Source organism: Tasmannia lanceolata, unplaced genomic scaffold (genome assembly GCF_043159265.1).
Source record: "Tasmannia lanceolata isolate RefF3 unplaced genomic scaffold, GAP_Taslan_0.1 ptg000023l, whole genome shotgun sequence".
NCBI classification, from domain to species: domain Eukaryota; kingdom Viridiplantae; phylum Streptophyta; class Magnoliopsida; order Canellales; family Winteraceae; genus Tasmannia; species Tasmannia lanceolata.
Genome location: NW_027518700.1, coordinates 34,544,598 through 34,563,872, shown reverse-complemented (window position 1 = coordinate 34,563,872; position 19,275 = coordinate 34,544,598).

The following is a 19,275-nucleotide window of genomic DNA, read 5'->3' as shown; positions in this document are numbered from 1 at the left end:
CTAACAAGTTTTAACTCTTTTGAAAACTCAAACCCAATTTTGGAAATTAAGAGATCAAAAAGAAATTCAAGCACACAAGTTAAATCTAAAGTGCAAATGCAAATAAAGAGCAAGAGTAAGAGAGATTGCACCCGAGATTTAAAGTGGTTCGGTCCTCCAAACGTGAGGCCTACTCCACTCCACCAACCAAACCCGTTGATGGCTTCACTATGTGATCTTCTTAACTTCGGCGAAGATTGGTGCCGATTACAAATTCCGATCACCTTTAACCTTGGTGGAAATCTTCACCACGGAGAGTGGGCTACGCTTCTCCGAACACTCGCCCGATACAAAGTTCTTGATAAGAAAGAAAGAACAAAAAATCCCTCACAAGGGTTTACAAGATTTGCAGAAGATGTATAAATTGAGCCTATGATCTAAATCCTAATGTTTAGAGGATGAGAGGCATAATTAAGTTTGATTCACTCTTTGGATGTTCAAATGGAGTTTAAGAGTGTTAGGATTTATGGTCTTGAAGTTTAGAATGCCCATATATATAGGAAAACCAAAATATGACCGTTCAGTGGCATTGTGGTAATTCCTGGAAAATTCTCAACGGCTAAAAATCCGACCGTTATAGTATTCTCGGAGTTCCGAGATAAAATCTCGGTGTTCCGGGAATACAAACAGAAGTTGGAAAATGTCTACTGGACCATTTCTCGGAGCTCCGAGGAATCTCTCGGAGTTCCGAGCTCGGAGCTCCGAGAATTCTCTCGGAGTTCTGAGAAGCCTATGTCAAGCAGATTTTCACTTCTTGTTTTTGGGCTTCCAACTTTACACCAAGTTAGGATTGTTATGAGGGTTCCACATTGTTGGAATACCACAAGGACAATCTCTTATACATTTAGGGTGTGTGAGATTAACTTAATTATGCCTCTTAAAATCTATAACTAAGATTGGATCTTATACATTCAAATATGACTTTGATCTTCAATGGATTCTTCAAGTCTTCATTTGTCTTGGACTTCGATGTCTTTGGCCTTCATGATGTGGTCCAATGAGATCTTCTTGGCCTCAATCCAAGCAATGTTGTCTTAGTACCAATGTGATCTACAACTTAGACAATCAAACACATTAGTGATCATTAATCACTTGTGTATTGGAATCATCAAAATAAGATGGGAATGCCAAGGTGGAAACCATTGGGCTTACAATCTCCCCCTTTTTTATGATGACAAGCACAAGAGATTTTCCAATAAAAGCATTCATATTTTCCTTACACTAGAATTCTCTCCCCCTTTGGCATCAATCAAAAAGATTGGGGTAAAAGAGAAACAAAGGGATGAAATATTTAATTTAAAGCTCCCCCTTTTTCAAGGAAAAAGACAAACCTAGAACTTCCCCTATTTAGAATTTTTATTCAATATAAGAGGGGATATTTTAGTTAACTTTGAAAAAGATATTCAATTTTAAAGCAAAAGCCCCTAATCTAAGCACATATGAAGATAATCATATGGGGGCTTTGGGAACCCAAGATTTCTTGGTTCCAACACTATCCCTAATCTTAGATGCACATTGGAATTGGTAATGACCATTTATTCCACAATAATGGCATCTAACATGAGGGTTAGATACGCTAGTCCTATCATATGCATGTTTAGGTCTTTGACTAGTCTTCTTCAAGATTATGTCAATAATTTTGTCACCATTTAAGAATCCATGGAGACATAATCTTAACCTTTCATTCTCATTATGAAGATGGGTTATTTGATTTAGAAAATCATTAAATTCATCTTCATAAGATTTGGAAGAGCTTGCCACATCTTGGAGTTTTGCAATTTGGCAAGTTTTCTCATCCAAACAACCCTTAAGGGTTTCAATCTCAAGTTTAAAATTTTCAAGTTGTGCTTGAGATTTGGAAGAAGATTTATTTTTCAAAAAATTAAGTTCATTTTCTAATTTTAAAATGGATTTCTTTTGAACTTTATTTTTAGAAATTTGAGAGTACAAGTTTGAGCACAATTCATCATATGATATTTTTTCACTATCACTACTAGATGAATAACAAGAGGGGCTAGAATTTACCTCATCTTCATGGGTGAGTGCCATGAAGCAAAGATCATCTTTTTTATCTTCCCCTGCGCTTGAACTCTTTCCCGAGGTGCTAGTAGCATCCCATCCGGCGGCAAGAGCCTTATGTTTCTTCCATTCCTTCTTTCCCTTGTATTTTGAGGAAGATGACTTGAGAAGTGGACAATTCGGTCTTTTGTGTCCGGTCTTCTTGCAATTATAGCACCTTATTCCTCCATCTACTTCACTTTCTTCTTTCTTCTTCGTTTTATCCTTTTTATGTTTCTTTCTCCATAAGCTTTTAAATTTTCTTAAAGCTTCTTCATCGCTATCCGCCTCGCTAGAGGATGATGAGTTCGCTTTGGAGGCTTTTAGAACTAGAGATCGACTCTCTTTTTCTTTCTCTTTCGGCTTCTTCTCCTCTTGTCGGCTAGTGAGGAGCATCTCATGGGTGATGAGAGATCCTACGAGCTCCTCCATGGTTAGTGTCTTGAGATTCTTTGATTCTTGTATGGCGGTTACCTTTGGATCCCAATATGGAGGAAGAGACCTAAGCAACTTACTCACAAGCTCATCAGTAGGATAAGATTTACCAAGATTTGCTAGTTCATTAGAAATTTTAGAAAAACGAGTATACATTTCGGAAATGCTTACGTTTTGATCCATTCTAAACATTTCATATTTGCTCTTTAACAAGTTTATTTTGGAATCCTTAACTTGAGATGTCCCCTCACGGGTAACGGCAGGTGTATCCCAAATAACCTTGGCGGAATCAAAAAGAGCAACTCGATTAAACTCCTTCGTAGATAGGGCGCAAAACAAAGAATTTATAGCTTTGTAATTTAAATTTGCATGCCTTTTTTCTACGACATTCCATTCTTCAAATGGTTTGGAAGGCAACATGTATCCATTTTCAACAATGTGCCAAAGCTCCACATCTATCGAAAGAAGATAGATGCGCATCCTTGTCTTCCAATGTCCATAATTGGACCCATCAAAGAAATGAGGTCTAGTTGTGGAATGGCCCTCCGGAAGTCTGGTTCCATTTGTATCCGCCATTTCACAATTAGAAAGTTGCCAAAGATCTTATGATCTTTCCCTTGATTGAAATTTTTTAAAAAAATTTACCAAAGATTTATAGAAAAGAAAATCTATTAAGAGCCTTTGCTCTGATACCAAGTAAAATTCCAAGGGTGGTCCCTAATTGGCAACAAATGAGGAGGGAAAAATTAGGTTACTAACAAGTTTTAACTCTTTTGAAAACTCAAACCCAATTTTAGAAATTAAGAGATCAAAAAGAAATTCAAGCACACAAGTTAAATCTAAAGTGCAAATGCAAATAAAGAGCAAGAGTAAGAGAGATTGCACCCGAGATTTAAAGTGGTTCGGTCCTCCAAACGTGAGGCCTACTCCACTCCACCAACCAAACCCGTTGATGGCTTCACTATGTGATCTTCTTAACTTCGGCGAAGATTGGTGCCGATTACAAATTCTGATCACCTTTAACCTTGGTGGCAATCTTCACCACGGAGAGTGGGCTACGCTTCTCCGAACACTCGCCCGATACAAAGTTCTTGATAAGAAAGAAGGAACAAAAAATCCCTCACAAGCGTTTACAAGATTTGCAGAAGATGTACAAATTGAGCCTAAAACCAAATCCTAATGTTTAGAGGATGAGAGGCATAATTAAGTTTGATTCACTCTTTAGATGTTCAAATGGAGTTTAAGAGTGTTAGGATTGATGGTCTTGAAGTTTAGAATGCCCCTATATATAGGAAAACCAAAATATGACCGTTCAGTCGCATTGTGGTAATTCCTGGAAAATTCCCAACGGCTAAAAATCCGACCGTTATAGTGTTCTCGGAGTTCCGATAAAAAATCTCGGAGTTCCGGGAATACAAACAGAAGTTGGAAAATGTCTACTGGACCATTTCTCGGAGCTCCGAGGAATTTCTCGGAGTTCCGAGCTCGGAGCTCCGAGAATTCTCTCGGAGTTCCGAGAAGCCTATGTCAAGCAGATTTTCACTTCTTGTTTTTGGGCTTCCAACTTTACACCAAGTTAGGATTGTTATGAAGGTTCCACATTGTTGGAATACCACAAGGACAATCTCTTATACATTTAGGGTGTGTGAGATTAACTTAATTATGCCTCTTAAAATCTATAACTAAGATTGGATCTTATACATTCAAATATGACTTTGATCTTCAATGGATTCTTCAAGTCTTCATTTGTCTTGGACTTCAATGTCTTTGGCCTTCATGATATGGTCCAATGAGATCTTCTTGGCCTCAATCCAAGCAATGTTGTCTTAGCACCAATGTGATCTACAACTTAGACAATCAAACACATTAGTGATCATAAATCACTTGTGTATTGGAATCATCAAAATAAGATGGGAATGCTGAAAATCCGATATAGGGGGTCCCAAGTTATAATAGAAATGGCAACTATGAGGAGGGAGAATACGGTTGTTTAAGAAAACTAGAATTTACCAATTTGAAAAACTTAAACCGATTAAGAGATCAAAAACAATATTTTAAGCATACAAGTTAAATCTAATGGTGCAATGCAAATGAAAGAGCAAAGAGATAGAAAGAGTGCACCCGAGATTTAAAGTGGTTCGGTCCTCAAACTCGAGGCCTACTCCACTCCACCAACCAAACCCGTTGATGGCTTCACTATTTGATCTTCTTAACCTTGGCGAAGATCGGTGCCAATTACAAGTGCTTTAACCTTGGTGGCAATCCTCACCACGGAGAAAAAGGGCTCCGCTTCTCCGAATACTCGCCCGAATACAAATCTTGAAAGATGAAAGAAAGAACTAAAAGATCCCTTCACAAGGGTTACAAAAGATGTACAATTGAGAGCCTATGATCCAAATCCTAGAGTTGGTGATGAGAGGCACAATTGAAGCTTGATTCACTCTTGGGTATTCAAATGAAGTTTAAGAGTGTTAGGATTGATAGTTTGTATGTTTAGAACACCCATATTTATAGGAAAAACAAAATATGACCGTTCAGTGGCATTACGGTAATTCCAGCAAAATTCCAAACGGCTCTTTTTCAGACCGTTGGAGTGTTCTCGGAGTTCCGAGAATTCTCGGAGTTCCGAGAAAAAATCTCGGAGTTCCGAGAAGCCTCACAGAATTTGGAAAAAAGTCTACTGGACCATTTCTCGGAGTTCCGAGAATAATTCTCGGAGTTCCGAGAAAACCTCTCGGAGTTCCGAGAAGCCTATGCAGAACAGATTTTCAATTCTGTTTTTGGGCTTCCAGTTCTCAACCAAGATGGGATTGCTATGAGGGTTCCAAGGTGTTGGAACTCCACAAATACAATCACTTGTCTATTTAGGGTGTGTGAGATTACCTTAATTATGCCTCTAAAAACCTAATCTAGGTTTGGATCAATTACATTTAAGAAATGGTCTTCAATATTAATTTCTTCATGTCTTCAAGTCTTCATGACTTCTTGCTTGATGACTTTGGCCTTCCAATTAGTGGTCCAATGTGGGCTTCTTGGCCTTCAATCCAAGCATCCTTGATCTTACTTTATCAAGATCTACAACTTAGACAAACAAACACATTAGTGATAAATGATCACTTGTGTATTGGAATCATCAAAACAAGATGGGAATGCCAAGGTAAAAACCATTGGGCTTACAATCTCCCCCTTTTTGATGATGACAAGCACAAGAGATTTACAAATCAAAGCATATACTCTTTTCACATTTTTCTTACACTAGAGACTTTACTCTAGATTCTTCTCCCCCTTTGTCATCAACAAAAAGAAGGGGTAAGAAAAACAAGGGTTTAAAATTTACAATTTTAAAGCTCCCCCTTTTTCAAAGAAAAATTCAATTTTAACTCCCCCTAGTTAAAATAATTTTACAATACAAGAGGGGTTATCAAAAAAAACATACAAATGAAATATATTCAATTTTAAGTTCAAAAACCCCTAATCTACACAATATGAATATCATCATATGGGGGTTTTGGGAACCCAAGATTTCTTGGTCCCACATCTAGCCCTACTCTTGGATGCACATTGGAATTGGTAATGACCATTCATTCCACAAAAATGGCATCTAACAAGAGGGTTAGATACACTAGTCCTATCATGATAAGCATGTTGAGGTCTAAGACTAGTTTTACTTAGGATTATGTCAATTATTTTATTTCCATTTAGAAATCCATGTAAACATAATCTAAGTCTTTCATTTTCATTATGAAGATGGGATGTTTGAACTAAAAGCTCATTTCTTTCATCTTCATAAGAGTTGGAGGAGCTTGCCATATTTTGAAATTTTAAAAGTTGGCAAGTTTTCTCATCCAAGCTACCCTTAAGGGTATTAATCTCAAGTTTATGATTTTCAAGTGTAACTTGTTCTTGAGATATGGAAGAAGATAAATCATTTTTCAAAAATTCAAGTTCTTTTTCTAATTTTAAAATGGATTTTTTAAGAACTTTGTTTTTGGAAATTTGGGTATGCAAGGTTTCACATAATTCATCATAAGGTATACTATCACTTTTACTACTAGATGAAGAATATGAGGGGTTAGAGTTTACCTCAACTTCATGGGTGATTGTCATGAAGCAAAGATCATCTTTTTTATTTTCTTCCCCTTCACTTGAGCTTTTGCCCGATGTGCTTAACGCATCCCAACCGGCGGCAAGAGCCTTATGCTTCTTCCAATCCTTCTTACCCTTGTACTTAGAGGAAGTAGATTTTAGAAGTGGACAATCCGGTCTTTTGTGTCCAATCTTCTTGCAATTGAAGCATCTTAAAGCTCTTTCAACATCACTTTCCTCTTTCTTCTTCTTATCTTTCTTATGCTTCTTTCTCCACAAGCTCTTGAATCTTCGTAAAGCTTCTTCTTCGTCACTATCCGCTTCACTTGATGAGTCTTCCTTGGAAGCCTTGAGTGCTAGGGATCTAAATTCCCTCTCCTTCTCCTTTGGCTTCTTTTCCTCTTGTCGGCTAGTAAGGAGCATCTCATGGGTGATGAGAGATCCTACAAGCTCCTCTATGGTTAGAGTCTTGAGATTTTTTGACTCTTGAATCGCGGTCACCTTTGGATCCCAATGGGGAGGAAGAGACCTAAGTAACTTACTCACAAGCTCATCGTTAGGATAAGATTTACCAAGATTAGCTAGTTCGTTAGAAATAATAGAAAAACGAGTATACATTTCCGAAATACTCTCGTTTGGACTCATTCTAAACATTTCATACTTGCTCTTTAACAAGTTTATTTTGGAATCCTTGACTTGTGATGTTCCCTCATGGGTAGTTGCAAGGGTATCCCAAATAGTCTTGGCGGAATCAAAAAGAGCAACTCTATTAAACTCCTCGGTAGCTAAGGCACAAAACAATGAATTTATTGCTTTGTAGTTCAAATTAGCTTGCCTTTTCTCTACCACATTCCATTCTTCAAAAGGATTGGAAGGTGCATTGTATCCATTTTCAACAATGTACCAAAGTTCCACATCTATCGAAAGAAGATAGATGCGCATCCTTGTTTTCCAATGTCCATAGTTTGACCTATTGAAGAAAGGAGGTCTAGTTGTGGAATGGCCTTCCGGAAGTCCGGTTTCAATTTGGTGTGCCATTTCACAATTAGAAGTTGCCAAATAAAATCTTTCCCTAGTTAGATTTTGAAATAACTTTCACAAAAATTTTAAAATCTTTTAAGAGCCAAGGCTCTGATACCAAGTGAAAATCCGATATAGGGGGTCCCAAGTTATAATAGAAATGGCAACTATGAGGAGGGAGAATACGGTTGTTTAAGAAAACTAGAATTTACCAATTTGAAAAACTTAAACCGATTAAGAGATCAAAAACAATATTTTAAGCATACAAGTTAAATCTAATGGTGCAATGCAAATGAAAGAGCAAAGAGATAGAAAGAGTGCACCCGAGATTTAAAGTGGTTCGGTCCTCAAACTCGAGGCCTACTCCACTCCACCAACCAAACCCGTTGATGGCTTCACTATTTGATCTTCTTAACCTTGGCGAAGATCGGTGCCAATTACAAGTGCTTTAACCTTGGTGGCAATCCTCACCACGGAGAAAAAGGGCTCCGCTTCTCCGAATACTCGCCCGAATACAAATCTTGAAAGATGACAGAAAGAACTAAAAGATCCCTTCACAAGGGTTACAAAAGATGTACAATTGAGAGCCTATGATCCAAATCCTAGAGTTGGTGATGAGAGGCACAATTGAAGCTTGATTCACTCTTGGGTATTCAAATGAAGTTTAAGAGTGTTAGGATTGATAGTTTGTATGTTTAGAACACCCATATTTATAGGAAAAACAAAATATGACCGTTCAGTGGCATTACGGTAATTCCAGCAAAATTCCAAACGGCTCTTTTTCAGACCGTTGGAGTGTTCTCGGAGTTCCGAGAATTCTCGGAGTTCCGAGAAAAAATCTCGGAGTTCCGAGAAGCCTCACAGAATTTGGAAAAAAGTCTACTGGACCATTTCTCGGAGTTCCGAGAATTCTCGGAGTTCCGAGAAAACCTCTCGGAGTTCCGAGAAGCCTATGCAGAACAGATTTTCAATTTTGTTTTTGGGCTTACAGTTCTCAACCAAGATGGGATTGCTATGAGGGTTCCAAGGTGTTGGAACTCCACAAATACAATCACTTGTCTATTTAGGGTGTGTGAGATTACCTTAATTATGCCTCTAAAAACCTAATCTAGGTTTGGATCAATTACATTTAAGAAATGGTCTTCAATATTAATTTCTTCATGTCTTCAAGTCTTCATGACTTCTTGCTTGATGACTTTGGCCTTCCAATTAGTGGTCCAATGTGGGCTTCTTGGCCTTCAATCCAAGCATCCTTGATCTTACTTTATCAAGATCTACAACTTAGACAAACAAACACATTAGTGATAAATGATCACTTGTGTATTGGAATCATCAAAACAAGATGGGAATGCCAAAGTAAAAACCATTGGGCTTACAAATGCCAAGGTGGAAACCATTGGGCTTACAGTTGTGCTATGGATAGGAAAGTCACAGGTCAATCCAGGCTAGCACACACACAAAGATAGCCTATGCTGGAAAGATGAACCAACAAATGGACAAACAATGCCTTGGAGGTACCAAGGAGAGGCTCATCATCATCATCTCAAAGCATCAAGCTAGAAATGAAAAGATCAAGAAAGGCCAAAGCTGGGGAATCAAGAACCAATGTAAAGGACCAAAGAGCTTGTACCACAACTTGAAGATGTCAAGCATGGAAGCTCAGTCATAGAAGATCCCAGCTCAAGAGAAGAATTCAAGAGAGTGATAGAAAGGGTAGAATGTATTCCTATCTCTCTTGCATTTTCTCTTGTCAAGGCACATTGTTTTAAACCCCTAAAACTAGTGAAAAATAATATTTCCAAAGAGACTACAATACACCCTTAGAGCCTAATTGGATTAGTGAATGACCATGTGGTGTTCCATCATTGTGGAACCCTCATGACATTCCATTTAAACATGATAAAATTGAGTTCCAAAAGCGAAAGAAAAATCAGCACTGAAAAATAGAAAATCTGCTAAAATTAGGCTTCTCGGAACTCTGAGAAATTTATCGGAGCTCCGAGCTCGGAACTCCGAGAGTTATCTCGGAACTCCGAGAAATGGTCCAGGAGTATAATCTATACTCTGGACATTTTCTCAGAACTCCGAGAAATGGTCCAGGTAGTAAAATTTATATTCTGGCCATTTTCTCGGAACTCCGAGAGCATTTCTCGGAACTCCGAGAACACTACGAACTCAAACAATTATAGTCGTTGGAGGCCCAACGGCTAGTTGACTGTTTAACCCGAAAATAACCGTTTTGCCTCTAAAACGGTCATATTGAGTTGGGACACCATATATACCCATGTAATGGGTCTAAAACACTTGATGAACATTTTCCAACTTCAAAAAACCCTAGAAAATCATTTGTGAACTATTTTTGGGTTAATTGCTCTCACCAAACAAACTCATTGTGCCTTGATTTGAGAAAATCATTTGAGATTGGCTTAGGCATAAACTTGTTTATCTTTGAGAGTATATTAGGTGCTTCATTATGCGTTGTAGCCTACTTAGAGGCAAAGCTTTCTTCTTCTTCCTCATTAGATCGGTGGCAAGAGCATCCATGTTTAATTCCCTTGGGTGAAGCGCTTAGAACTCGGCGGAGAAGGAGAGTCATTGTAAAGGTGGAAGGCCATCCTCATTTAATTCCCTTGGATTGTAAAAGCCCATGAACCGGGCGTCGTGGAGGTCTCAATAGTAGAAATCCTCAAGTACAACCTTGAGAAGAGTGGAGTAGGCCGTTTGCCGAACCACTATAAATATTTGTGTCACTTGTGTGATTGGTATTTATCTCACTCCCTCTCACTCTCTTATTTGATTATTTGTGCTTGCATTGTTACTTAGAATTGAGTGAGTAGTTAGCATTGATAATCAACCTAAATATCTTAACCTTGCTAACTAGGCTAATAAATCACTTAATGCAGTTTGCTAATCAGAAAAGATTTTTGAACTTACATTAATTTGTAATATTGTTTTAAGTTCAACCATTTCAAACTTAATTAAACAAGGGATAGAACTAGGGTGAAATTTGTAAAAGTTTTTAAAAGGCAAAAGTTTTTGTGAACATCCTGTTCACGGCTCTAGGTTGCCAAACCAAGTCACTAGTTGGGATTCAATTGGTATCAAAGCTAGGGCTCTTGATTAAGACCCTAACCGGTTAAGAGTTAAAAGGTCTAATTTTTGGCAACTTTAAAAGATGGGATCTAGACTACCTTGTGTTGATGGTTCGGATTATGGATCATAGTTGATCCTTATGAAGACTTATCTTTGTGGTCTAGATAGTGATATGATGAAGATAATTCAAAATAGTTTTGTTTTAAATGCTAAATCTTGAAAACTAAGTGATTATGATAAAAATCTTCATTAAATGTGAAGGCCCTTATTGCTATATGTTGCTCCTTACCACTACACATTTATGACAAAGTATCCTCATGTACTAATGCTAAAGAGATTTTGATCAAACTTGAAAAATCTAGTCAAAGTGATATCCTATGCTTAAATGGAATAATTGAGAAATCAAATGAAAATGCTTTGAAAAATGTTGATTTCACGTTTGAAGAACTACATTGTGCTTTTCAAGATTTGAATAAGAAACTTGAGGATCAACTAGTTAAGAATTAAAACTTGAAAAATAATTTAGCTAGTATTAACAAAGAGTTTAGGTCACTAGAAATAGATCATGCACATCTTAGTGAAGAAAATTAAGTGTTTAAAAAGGATTTTATTGAATTAAGTAAAACCATTGCATCACTAAGAGAAGAAAATCAACTCCTTAAAGAAGAAGAAGAGAAAATCAAAATATTTTCAACTCTTGAATCAATGAATTTTAAAACGAAAATCATTGACTTGAAAATCAAGAATGAAACATTAGTGTTGGAAAATCATTATTTACAAGAAAGTGCAAAACATAGTTTCATCATAGTTATTCTTGTAAATCATCTTGTTCATCCCGTCCATCTACCTACTCATATATGTCTTGTGATTTTTGTGGTAGATTTGGACATTACAAATCTAAATGCAAGTTTAGATTTGTAAAAAGTAGTAAGTTTGTTTCGGTTAGAAAAGATACATCAACTAGAACAAACTTGCTTGGAACCAACATGGTTTGGGTTCTAAAATCTCCTACTTGAATCACATCATACGATTAGTAGATTTAGGGGTAATGAGCTTAAAATGAAATATCATTTGAAAATGAATTTTTGATACAGTATGCTTATGGTTGGTTAACCTTTTTGTATCAATATTCAATGTGGTTAATTTGAAAATCTTTTCAAAATATGAGTCTATAGATACTATATGCCTATCTTTGTTTGAATAACATGTATATATATATATATATATATATATATATATATATATCTTTTTATAATTCAAAGTCTATATGCTTAAAACTTGATTTGTATTAGACTTTGACACATTGCACTAAATTGTCATATCTATGGGAAAAGGTTCCCTAGATATCTCACTTGATATCTAATTTATGTTTGAGATAAAACTATCAAATCCTATGGAATATATGCTTCTAGATATAATATGCTTGATTCCCTTGTATCTAGTTGGTCTTGAGCTTAAATGCCATATCCTTTATGTTTATTTTGGTACTAGATGTCATATTCTTATTTCCTTGCATCTAGTCTCATATGTGTTTTAAAGATCACATCTTTTTGGAAGAAACAACTTATAGATATGGACTTATATTGTTTGATTCTTGTGTATCTATATGTACTACTCTAAGTGCACACACTGAGACTTAGATCCTTTTGAACTTAGTAGCCATCCACATGACTTACCATTCTAGAACTTAAAGTGAAAACCATAAATTGTGCTTATAGAATATTCAATCACACCTCTTGCCCATGTGACATCTTTAAATTTTGAACCCATTTTTGGTAGTTGCTAGGAGTTAAGTTAAATGATCACATCATTCTAGCAAAACCAAAAGAAAAGAAACCCATAGGTTTAAAGACTTGAATTTAAATGGATATTTTTGGCAATCAAATAATACTTGAACAAAAATTTGAGAAAAAGCCAAAGTAACATTCTTTAAGCTCTATTTTTGGACAAATATGGCACATACTAAATAACTATGTACTTAAATTGTTTTAAAATATCATTTCTAGCAAAACTAAGATATTAGATGGTATGTCTAAGAAATCACTTCAAATCCCTTCTTAGACATATCTATATGCCGGTGAGGAAACAAGTATATCTCTATGCACCTAGTTGTCCTTCACCCTCTCACATGACTTTTCTATTATGTGCTAAATAGTTATCACTACATGTAATATGAAATCTTTGATGAGTTATATGTGAATGTGTATTCCTAAGAGCTTTAATTGGAAATCCCTTCATGACTAATATGAATCTTGAGATTTAGATATATTTAGTCATGATAGTTCATTTCTTGGAATACATGTGTCCAAGGTAGTGACACTATGTGATTATATCCTTAGTGTCCTTGGATCCTTCCCTAGATTCTTATGGAATATATTTTGTAGGAAAAATTGAAAATGGTCTAGATTCAATGTATTTAAGTAAAATTGAAAACATCTTGTGAATCTAGTATCTTATTTGGGCATATTTCACCTTGGTGGTTGATACCCCTATACCTTGTAATGGGAACATGTGTCTGCCACACTTTTTTTTTCCTATGGGCTTATGCACTATGTGCTTAATACCTTATCTTTACATATGTGGTATGTGGATGTAGGAAGTAGATGTTTGGACCTTGTACTTCATTTGTCATGATCACTTTCTCCAAACATGATAGACTATCCATGAAGGCCTTGATATGGATCATATCTTTCTCATGAGGTATACTCTCACCTTCATGAATCATGGATGTCTCTCTAAGACATGGTACTTCATTGACCATTCTTACAATGTCTTAGTCCAATATAATTGAACTCAAATTGGTATATATATATTCTATAGGTATCACCCCTTGTTTGATAATATCTATACATTTGAGATGTTAAACCTTTATCTTAAAAGTCACTCAATTGGTACCCTTAGCCTTCTTAGCTTCTAAGAGAGAGACGGTGCATTCACCTTAATTAAAATACATAACAATTTGGCCTTGTGCCAACTTCTCAAACATGAATAGATATATGTGTGTGATCTTCGTATCTAGTTTATATGATATACACTTACGGGAAGTATAATTTTAAATTGTAAACATTAATATCACACTTAGGGGGAGCATGAGCCAAAGATTGAAAATATTTTGTGCTATGCTTGGTTATCATGTAGAGCTAGACTCTGGCTATAATTTTATTCATGATAAACCGACTCTTAGAGAGTAAATTCTCTTTGTAGCCCAAGGGTTGATTTAAAATTATTTATTTGAAGATCCCTTGGAGTCTATGTGAGGACAACCCTTTGGATTCATGGTTGCATGATTCTTTTTCAAAGGGGGAGCTTTAAATTTAATATTGTCCTTTATGGCTTATCATATGATTCTAAATGTGTATAGCATTCCTCATATGATAAGTACAATCATTTGGAGCATGGTTGCTCCATGTGTGCTATTTCGGGCCTGTCTTGTATTCTTATTTTTTATATCATTTCTATTTTGCATAAGACAAGAAGCCCATAGCCTAGAACTTAGTGTCATATCATTTAGGCTAGTGACTTATCTTGGATGATCAAATATGTTATCATCTCTCCAAGAATAAGTTTTGGTGGCAAAGTATTTCATTGTCATATCTTTGGCCTATTGTGTCATGTCATGCCTTAAATCTTAGGTTTATCTAAGGCCAACGACAAATACTAAGGGGGAGAGCTAATTGTTGATATCTTTATGATTATATAGATCATTGTAAGATGCTTACACTATCCATTCAAACATTTTCTTACTAGTGGTGCTAAAAATTGCATATCTTTTTAGATATGCATTCATAGAAGTGAACTAAAATTGCTAATCTTAGTTTCAATGGATTTGATTGCTTATCATGTGTACCTTCACTTGGATATTTGTATTTTCATGATAAGTTTCACTGTCATGCCATATATCCTAATAGTTAGCCATATTATGATCAAATGTCCATTTCTATGCATGACAATTTAAGAGAATGTTTTTAACTTAAAAAATATATATTCTTGCTTATCATGATGAATAACTACACATCACCTCATGATAAGATTCTAATAGGAATTTCAAAAATGAAAGGAGGCTTATCATGCTAAACTTTAAACTTGCTTGTTTTTCTTTCATGATAAGTAAAATATAAGCTTTAACTTGCTAATCTATTATTATATTACGGGTCATAGGGTAGATTAATATTGGATTTATACATATACTAAGATATATCCTTAAAAATTTGTGCTAAAATTGGAATGTCTCTTTGTTTTTCCAACATAAGCTTGATTTATATTAGTTTATTCGTTTCCTATGTTGATATGCTCTTATCATGCAAATATACTTTGGATTATACTTTGATTTTAATTGGTAACTTATGATAAGTAGTTAGGGAAGCATTATATTCTCATTGTATATCTTGATGCTTTATGTACTGTGCTTAAATGCTTAATCCTTCATTTTTGCTAATGCCAAAAGGGAAAGAATTTATGTAATTGATTAGATCCATTATCATATGCATTTTTGTACCATAACTTGTTAAATATAACTCATGCATATGTTGAGGGGCAGTAGTCACTATTATCTTGCTTATCTATCCTCATAAGAGGATCCTCCTACCTCTCTAATCAATTTGATTTGTCATCATAAAAAAGGGGGAGATTGTAAGCCCAAGGGCTCATCCTCTTACCTTGTTTTGATGATTAACAAATCCAAATTGATTAGTTCTTTATGGACTAATAGTTTGCCTTGAGTGTTGTGCTATGGATAGGAAAGTCACAGGTCAGTCCAGGCTAGCACACACACAAAGATAGCCTATGCTTGAAAGATGAACCAACAAATGGACAAACAATGCCTTGGAGGTACCAAGGAGAGGCTCATCATCATCATCTTAAAGCATCAAGCTAGAAATGAAAAGATCAAGAAAGGCCAAAGCTGGAGAATTAAAAACCAATGCAAAGGACTAAGGAGCTTGTACCACAACTTGAGGATGTCAAGCATGGAAGCTCAACCATAGAAGATCACAGCTCAAGAGAAGAATACAGGAGAGTGATAGAAAGGGTAGAATGTATTCTTATCTCTCTTGCATTTTCACTTGTCAAGGCACATTGTTTTAAACCCCTAAAACTATGAAAAACAATATTTTCAAAGAGACTACAACAAACTCTTAGAGCCTAATTGGATTACTGAATGACCATGTGGTGTTCTATCATTGTGGAACCCTCATGACATTCCATTTAAACAAGATAAAATTGAGTTCCAAAAGCTAAAGAAAAATCAGCACTGAAACATAGAAAATCTGCTGAAATTAGGCTTCTCGGAACTCTGAGAAATTTCTCGGAGCTCCGAGCTTGGAACTCCGAGAAATGGTCCAGGTAGTAAAATTTATATTCTGGCCGTTTTCTCGGAACTCCGAGAACAATACGAACTCAAAAAATTATAGCCGTTGGAGGCCCAATAGCTAGTTGACTGTTTGACCCGAAAATAACCATTTTGCCCCTAAAACGGTCATATTAAGTTGGGCACCATATATACCCATCTAATGGGTCTAAAACACTTGATGAACATTGTCCAACTTCAAAAAATCCTAGAAAATCATTTGTGAACTATTTTTGGGTTAATTTCTCTCACCAACCAAACTCATTGTACCTTGATTTGAGAAATTCATTTGAGATTGGCTTAGGCTTAAACTTGTTTATCTTTGAGAGAATATTAGGAGCTTCATTGTGCATTGTAGCCTACTTAGAGGCAAAGCTTTCTTCTTCTTCCTCATTAGATAGGTGGCAAGGGCATCCGTGTTTAATTTCCCTGAATGAAGCGCTTAGAACTCGGCGGAGAAGGAGAGTCATTGTAAAGGTGGAAGGGCATCCTTATTTAATTCCCTTGGATTGTAAAAGCTCATGAGCCGAGCGTCGTGGAGGTCTCAATAATGGAAATCCTTAAGTACGACCTTGAGAAGAGTGGAGTAGGCCGTTTGCCAAACCACTATAAATCTTTGTATCTGAAAATCCAAGGGTGGTCCCGAATTGGCAACTAATGAGGAGGTGAAATTTAGGTTGCTAACAAGTTTTAACCTTTTTAAAACTCAAACCCAAATTTAGAAGATTAAGAGATCAAGATAAAATTCAAGCACACAAGTTAAATCTAAAGGTGCAAATGCAAATAAAGAGCAAGAGTTTAAGAGAGAGTCCACCCGAGATTTAAAGTGGTTCGGTCCTCAAAACGCGAGGCCTACTCCACTCCACCAACCAAACCCGTTGATGGCTTCACTAGTGATCTTCTTAACTTCGGCGAAGATCAATGCCGATTACAAAATTCCAACCGCCTTTAACCTTGGTGGCAATCTTCACCACGGAGAGTGGGCTACGCTTCTCCGAACACTCGCCCGATACAAAGTTCTTGATAAGAAAGAAAGAACAAAAAACAATCCCTCACAAGGGTTTACAAATTGTAGAAGATGTACAAATTTAGCCTATGATCCAAATCCTAATCTTAGAAGATGAGAGGCATAAATAAGCTTTGATTCACTCTTTAAATGTTCAAGTAAAGTTTAAGAGTGTTAGGATTGATGTTTGGTATGTTAGGAATACCCATATTTATAGGAAAACCAAAATATGACCGTTCAGTGGCATTGTTGTAATTCCTGGAAAATTCCCAACGGCTAAAAATCCGACCGTTATAGTGTTCTCGGAGTTCCGAGAAAAATTATCGGAGTTCTGGGAATACAAACATAAGTTGGAAAATGTCTACTAGACCATTTCTCGGAGCTCCGAGGAATGTCTCGGAGTTCCGAGCTCGGAGCTCCGAGAATTCTCTCGGAGTTTCGAGAAGCCTATGTCAAGCAGATTTTCAATTCCTATTTTTGGGCTTCCAACTCTACACCAACTTGGGATTGCAATGAGGGTTCCAAGGTGTTGGAACACCACAAGGACAATCTTTTATACATTTAGGGTGTGTGTTTATTTACTTAATTATGCTTCTTAAGATCTAAAAACTAAGATTGGATCTTATACATTCTAATATGACTTTGATCTTCAATGGATTCTTCAAGTCTTCAATTGTCTTGGATCTCCGATGTCTTTGGCCTTCATAAGCGGTTCAATGCAAGCTTCTTTGGCCTCAATCCAAGCAATCTTGTCTTAGCACCAATGTGATCTACAACTTAGACAATCAAACACATTAGTGAACATAAATCACTTGTGTATTGGAATCATCAAAATAAGATGGGAATGCCAAGGTGGAAACCATTGGGCTTACAATCTCCCCCTTTTTGATGATGACAAGCACAAGAGATTTTCCAATAAAAAGCACATATATTTTTCCTAATACTAAATTCTCTCCCCCTTTGGCATCTATCAAAAAGATAGGGTAAAAATTTAAAGGGATAAAATTTACAATTTTAAGCTCCCCCTTTTTCAAGGAAAAATATATTGAACTCCCCCTATTGGAAAAACAATTTCAATACAAGAGGGGATATTTAATTAACCATAAAAGATATTCAAAATTAAGCAAAAGCCCCTAATCTAAGCACATATGAAGATAATCATATGGGGGCTTTGGGAACCCAAGATTTCTTGGTTCCAACACTATCCCTAATCTTAGATGCACATTGGAATTGGTAATGACCATTTATTCCACAATAATGGCATCTAACATGAGGGTTAGATACGCTAGTCCTATCATATGCATGTTTAGATCTTTGAGTAGTCTTCTTTAAGATTATGTCAATAATTTTATCACCATTTAAGAATCCATAGAGACATAATCTTAACCTTTCATTTTCATTATGAAGATGTGTTATTTGATTGAAAGAATCGTTAAATTCATCTTCATAAGATTTGGAAGAGCTTGCCATATTTTGAAATTGTGCTAATTGGCAAGTTTTCTCATCCAAAATACCCTTAAGGGTTTCAATCTCAAGTTTAAAATTTTCAAGTTGAGCTTGAGATTTGGAAGAAGATTCATTTCTCAAAAAATTAAGTTCATTTTCTAATTTTGAAATAGATTTCTTTTGAACTTTATTTTTAGAAATTTGAGAATGCAAGGTTGAGCATAATTCATCATAAGATATTTTTTCACTATCACTACTTGATGAATAACAAGAGGGGTTAAAATTTACCTCAACTTCATGGGAGAATGCCATGAGGCAAAGATCATCTTTTTTATCTTTCCCTTCGCTTGAACTCTTGCCCGATGTGCTTAACGCATCCCAACCGGCGGCAAGAGCCTTATGCTTCTTCCAATCCTTCTTTCCCTTGTGTTTTGAGGAAGATGACTTGAGAAGTGGACAATCCGGTCTTTTGTGTCCGGTCTTCTTGCAATTGTAGCATCTTATAACTCCCTCAACATCGCTTTCTTCTTTCTTCTTCTTTTTACCCTTTTTATGTTTCTTTCTCCATAAGCTTTTAAATTTTTTTAAAGCTTCTTCTTCATCACTATCCGCCTCACTTGAGGATGATGAGTCCGTTTTTATCTTGGAGACTTTTAGAGCTAGAGATCGGCTTTCTTTTTCCTTCTCTTTTGGCTTCTTCTCCTCTTGTCGGCTAGTGAGGAGCATCTCAAGGGTGATGAGAGATCCT